This window comes from Triticum dicoccoides, chromosome 6A, assembly GCF_002162155.2.
Source record: "Triticum dicoccoides isolate Atlit2015 ecotype Zavitan chromosome 6A, WEW_v2.0, whole genome shotgun sequence".
In the NCBI taxonomy this organism is placed as follows: domain Eukaryota; kingdom Viridiplantae; phylum Streptophyta; class Magnoliopsida; order Poales; family Poaceae; genus Triticum; species Triticum dicoccoides.
In genome coordinates this window covers 594,478,514-594,484,484 of record NC_041390.1, presented here as the reverse complement: position 1 = coordinate 594,484,484, position 5,971 = coordinate 594,478,514, and the positions used below count along the sequence as shown (strand labels likewise).

At 44.0% G+C, this 5,971-nt stretch overlaps 1 pseudogene; it reads right to left on the bottom strand.

Annotated features, from left to right (window-relative positions):
• Positions 1-1,440: 1,440 nt before the first annotated feature.
• On the bottom strand, positions 1,441-4,908 carry LOC119316058 (annotated as a pseudogene).
• Positions 4,909-5,971: the final 1,063 nt, after the last annotated feature.

Below are 5,971 nucleotides of genomic sequence, written 5' to 3'. Positions count from 1 at the left end.
AAGTTAGGGCTTTCGCCCGGGAGACCTAGGGGAAGGGGAAGTGAGAAGATCAATCCATACCGACGCCTCCAAGGAGGGGAACGGCGCCCTCAGGCGTCGCCGTCGGCGTGGCCGGTCATGGCCGGCCAGGGATTTCACCCGAACTAGATCCCGCCACCAGCAGCGCCTCCCGTACAGAACCAGCGACCAAGAGGAAGCGCGGCCCGACTAGGCTAGCCCGCACGCCGAACAGGGGAGGAGGGGAGGCGCCAGATCACGCGCACCAACCGCCGCAGAAGCCGCCGCCGGCCGCCAATGACCACCGGATCCCGCCGCCCATGCGGCTGGGACGCCAGACCCACAGCCCGCACGACTGCTAGCCGGCCGTGCCTTGCCAATGGAGCCGCCGCTCCAGATCCGGGGTTCCCCACGCAGAGGCAGGGCAACCAAGGCCCCGCCGCCACCATCCTTGGCGCCCCGGGCTTGCCCGGCGGCTGCCTCAGGCGGCGACGAGGAAGGGAAGAGGGGGGAGGGGGTGAGGAGGAGGGGCGTTGCTCCTACTCTTTGATCGCTGCTCCAGTTAGTACTCGACGAATATGACCTGTTGATCCCTTGAGTATTCTTTCGTGGGGTTGCATGAAATGGCTAGTGCTCTGGGAAACTACACATGCATATATTGGTGATCTTAGGTATAAATAAATGTAGTCATGTTCTCATACCTAGGCAAGAAAAAAGAAATATGTTCTGTGCAAAAAAAGGCAATATGTTATAGTGAAACTGACTGAACTGTCCTATTTGACTCCCTGTATGCAGCTCTAGCAAGAAACTGAAGACAAGCCTTCTAATCTGGAACATCAAGGTGGAAACTAAACACTATTTTCATCAGAATTCTTGCACATTCATATTTTTATAGACTTTAGTTATCTCACTTTCCGGTTGTGCCCCCTATTCCAAATGAAGCAGAGTTATGCTTTCTCCCTAGATCACTGCATTTTATTATTACTAACTAAGCACTTTATATTTTGATGTTCCCAAGTAAGAAACTGATTTTCTTGAAATTTTGCTTTCCCTTGAAATGTACATGACAGCCGCTGCAACTCAAAACTCTGAATAAGTGCTAATGGGCTGCAGATAAGTTTAGCAGACAGAGAACCAAAGTCCATTGTGGCGAAGAAAGCCAGAAAGGATATTTGACATGTGAACCTGGTAAAATATAATACCAAAACAATGTGGTTAGGATTTCTTACTTTCTCTGTTGCCAGCTCATAAGTGCTTCTTCTATCTGACAGTTTTTTCCGTAGAAATATGTGAAACAATGATTGTTTAATGAAGTAGAGAACTAATGAATACATGTGCACACAATTCATATATAAGTAGGCGTACTACTGTCTGACATGCTCTTGTACTAACCCTCAACTGATTTTTCTTCTTGCAGCTAGCATATCTTGCGAAATTAAAGCACTACTGTTCAATCATCCGGAACTGCTTTGCCTTTTTTTCGAAAGGGGTTTTACCCCAGCCTCTGCATCAAAAAGATGCATACGGCTCATATTAATAAAAAAATATCCAGCAACAAGTCTCCAAGTCTCGAAGTGTGAAATAAACAAATGCTCATAAGAGCTAAACAAAAAGCCACAACCGGCTGGCAAATAAAATAGGAGCACTACATGCCTAGTTACTCCTGCAGCATGGCAAGCCATTATCTTGTTCATCTTGCTACAACATCTCTGGTGGACAACCTTTCAGTTGGTCTTTTCCTACTGCATTCTAGGGCAAGTCTTGTGACAAAGTACATGATGCTATTGATATCTCCCCGTGTATTCTCAACTGATAGCAGAAGAGGGTCAATAATCTCCATCGGTTGTGTTGGATATGCCATCTTTGCATACTCTAGTAAGGTAAATCCACCTGTGAACATTGCATCTGTAGGCGTCTTTGCTGTAAACATCTGAAGGAGCACGATACCAAAGCTATAGACATCCCCACATGGAGATATATGACCACCTTCACCATGTTCTGCAGTGCACAAACGACATGAGTAATATGCCAAACCACCACAACACTTGCTGGGCCTAAAAACGGGATAAGGAAATCAGTTTCCTGGAGCAACATATCCAATTGTTCCCACCACCGAACTCTTCGAATTGATCAATTGCTCGCCTTCTGGATCAGTGAGCATCTTCGCAAGGCCAAAGTCCCCAACATGAGCAACCATGCCCTCCCCAAGAAGAATGTTACTGGGCTTCAAGTCACAGTGAACTATTGTTGGCTGGCAGTTGTTGTGCAAATAGTCTAGTGCCACGGCAAGGTCAGCAGCAATGCTCAGTCTCTGCATTAGTGTTAGAACTTTCACTGGATTGGGTGCACATGTGTCCTGATGTAACCACTTACCAAGATCCCCGTGAGGCATGAATCAAATACAATGGCTTTGAAGTCATTTTGGTTCAAGTCAGAGTAGCAAGTTCTGATGCCAACCAAATTGCGGTGGCGAATTTTGCTAAGTGCCTTACACTCAGCCACAAAACTTTTTGAAGATCCAGATTGCTCAGGGTCAAAAACCTTCACAGCGACAGTAATTACAGACTCTTTGAGTAGCATCCTACCCTTATAAACACATCCATACGGTCCTGTGCCAACTATATTGTTGTCTGTGAAGCCATCTGTTGCCTGGGCCAGGTCTGAGTAAGAAACTCGAGGATACATGTCATCCATGAACGACGGAGCTAATGGTGCTGTTCTGATAGATGGTAGTCTTAATTTCTTTTTTGAGAAGACAACTAGTGCCAGGATCAAGCAGAGAAGTAAGACAATACTAACACTACAAATCACTGCATTTCGAACAACTCGTGTCATTCTTTGATTGTGCACAACTGGTCTGGTTGGGCATGAAGGCAAACGCAACTCAGAAATACCACCACACAGCTTATCATTCCCATCAAATAAGAATCCGGTCAAATTGACAAGCACATCGCGTGCTGGGACTTGCCCATCAAGAAGGTTGAAGGATATGTCAAGCCGGTAAAGTGATGTCACGCTTTCCAAGGTCTCGGGAATCTGTGCAGACAAATTATTGTGTGCAAGGTACAGTTCTTTCAGGCCATTCATGAGTCCTATCTCTTGAGGGATTGCACCTGTGAGCGCGTTTTTGGTCAAATTCAGCAGTACCAAGCCTCGCATTCTGCTTATGGACATAGGAATGATACCATTGAAGTAGTTACCATCCAAACAGAGCTCCATCAAGCTCTCACAATTGCTGAGAGCATCTGGCAGCGGCCCAGATAGGTTGTTCTCATGGATGTACAAGTATGTGAGCTTTGTGAGGCCACCTACTTGGGATGGAAGATGACTACTGAAATGATTCCTTGACAAATCCAGAATGTATGACAAGGATGAAAGGCTAAAAATCTCTCTAGGTAATGGACCTGAAAGCACATTGTTTGAAAAGTTTGCAATAACAAGACGTTGTAGATTTCCAAGGTTTGCTGGAAGATATCCTTCCAAGACATTGTTAGCTACTGAAAGATGCTGCAACTGTGTTAAGTTCCCGAGCGAGGATGGCATTGCTCCTGAAATATGGTTATTCTCGAGTGTCAACCACTGGAGCATTTTCAACTTTCCTATGATGTCTGGTATGGCACCCGTAAATCAATTGCTAGAGAGTAGTTCGAGCTTGATTTGATTTGGGAAGTTGCCAATGCCAACTGGTATCTTGCCATAAATCTCATTGAAACTAACATCAAATATTTCGAGTTGCCTGGACAGGTTTGCGATAGAACTTGGAAGCACACCACTAAACCTGTTGTGTTGCAATATGACACCACGAACACTTGTACAATTTGTTAATGAAGTGATGAACTCCCAGTCCTGGACAGTGCTTGACTTAAGCTGGTTTCCAGTAAGAATCAGGAAGTTCAGGCAGAGTGTTCCAATCTCTGGAGGCACAAATCCAGTGAGGTTGTTACCAGAGAGGTCAATTAACTGAATCATGGTTGCATTTGCAAGTGAAGCTGTAATTCTTCCTGTGAAATGGTTCAAAGCAAGGATAAGGTATTTGATTTTTGGTAGTCCATTGCCCAAATTGGAGGGAAGTGTGCCGCTTAGCTGGTTCATCTCCAGACCAATGTGGATGAGCGAGGACATGTTGAAGACAGTTCTTGGGATGGTGCCTGAGAGTTGGTTTACTTGCAGTGCTAGCATCTCAAGCTTACTGATCCTGCTAAGACTCTCAGTAATCGGACCACTCAGCTGGTTGTCATTGATGTTCAATATCCGCAGCGATGATAAGTTGCCAAGTGATGGTGGGATGATCCCTGTGAACTTGTTCTTCCCTAGTGACATGACCTCAATCCTTGACAAGCCTCCAAGCCAATCAGGGATTTCTTGGTGGAGCTTGTTCAGGTCAAGTTTGATGCTGACAAGACGGGTGCAGTTCCTCAGGCCATACGTGATCCCACCTTCAGTTGAATTATTTGAGAGATAGAGGTGCGATAACTGTCGTAGCTGGCCAATTGTCCAAGGAATTTCTCCCTGGAGGGAATTGTTTTTTAGGTCAAGATAAGACATTTGGGACAACTGCCCAATGGTCCTTGGGATTTCACGATGCAATAGATTGTAGCTGAGATCTAGACTTCTCAGGTAAGTGAGGTTCCCCAGGGAAGGGGCTATATATCCACGAAGCCCCGCCGAGGAGAGATTAAGTTCCGAGACCCTTTGCCCATGATTGAGGCTGCAGCTGACACCATGCCATTGGCGAAAGTCAGTAGTTGTGTTCCATGAATCTAGTGCGTCTGAGTGACGGCTTAGACCCGCCTTTAATGCTAGCAGGGCTTCTAGATCAGTCTCATTGTTGCATGCCAATGCCGGGAAACGTGAAGCTGATGCCAGTAGGAGCACTGATGGCAAGAGAACAAATTTTAGAACAGGTAACATTTTGGAGCAGCTCCCTGGCAATCAACAATGTTGAACAAATTTAGTCGTGAATGCATACTTGTATGTTTTGACTTGAAAAAACATAGGAGCCAGAGTCATAAGATTTTGCCATAAAATTGCAACCTAGTATTACAAGACAGTACCGTAACTGTAATTATGCAGTAGACTATGCCTAATAAAAGGTTCGTGGTTTATAGTAATAGTTAGTACTCCCTCTGTTCCAAAATAATTGAAGTTCTATGATTTTCATAAGTCCAACTTTTTTAAGTTTGACCAAGTCTATAGAATAATCCGCAAAGATCTATGATATCATATATATAATATGAAAATATATTTCATAATGAATATAATGAAATAAATTTGGTTTTATAGATATTGATATATTTGTATATAGACTTGGTCAAATGGAGGCACTGGTTGGGCTGCGATGCTGGGGCCACAGGCGCGAGGATGTATAGTGGTTAGTGAAAGTTTGACTTAGGAAAGTCATAGAACTGCATTTATTTTGGAACTAAGGGAGTACAATGGTTTTCATATATAATTCAGCTTGAAGTCTGGTAAACTGTTATTACTTGTATACTCACTCTGCCATAATATTCTTATCCTGCGTATGCATCATTGATATTAGTAACGTAAAGAGAAATATACTATGCCCAAGTGTGCATCTCCTACCATCTTATGTTTATCGAATTATAACCCTATTAAGTGTGCATCTCCTGCCATCTTATGTTTATCGGATTATAACCCTATTACTCTCCTTTTCCAAAAAAAAAGCCTATTACTCTCATTGTATAGCATTATCTGATTATATTAACCCTGTTATTGTTGAACAACCGTTCACACTTGCATAAGGTGCAATTTTTGGTTGCTAAGATGCACTTTAGACAGGTAAATAACTCCTCTTATGCCAAACTATTGTGGGATAGTATTCGCTTGTAGTTATGCGTGTCCAGGCTGCTTGGAGGAGCTATGCTCAAATTTTTAATAGGAGGTGGTCAGGCTCGAACCCGGGCCTTTCTCTCTTCACACCATAATAAAAAATCACAAGTAAGCAAGAGCATAT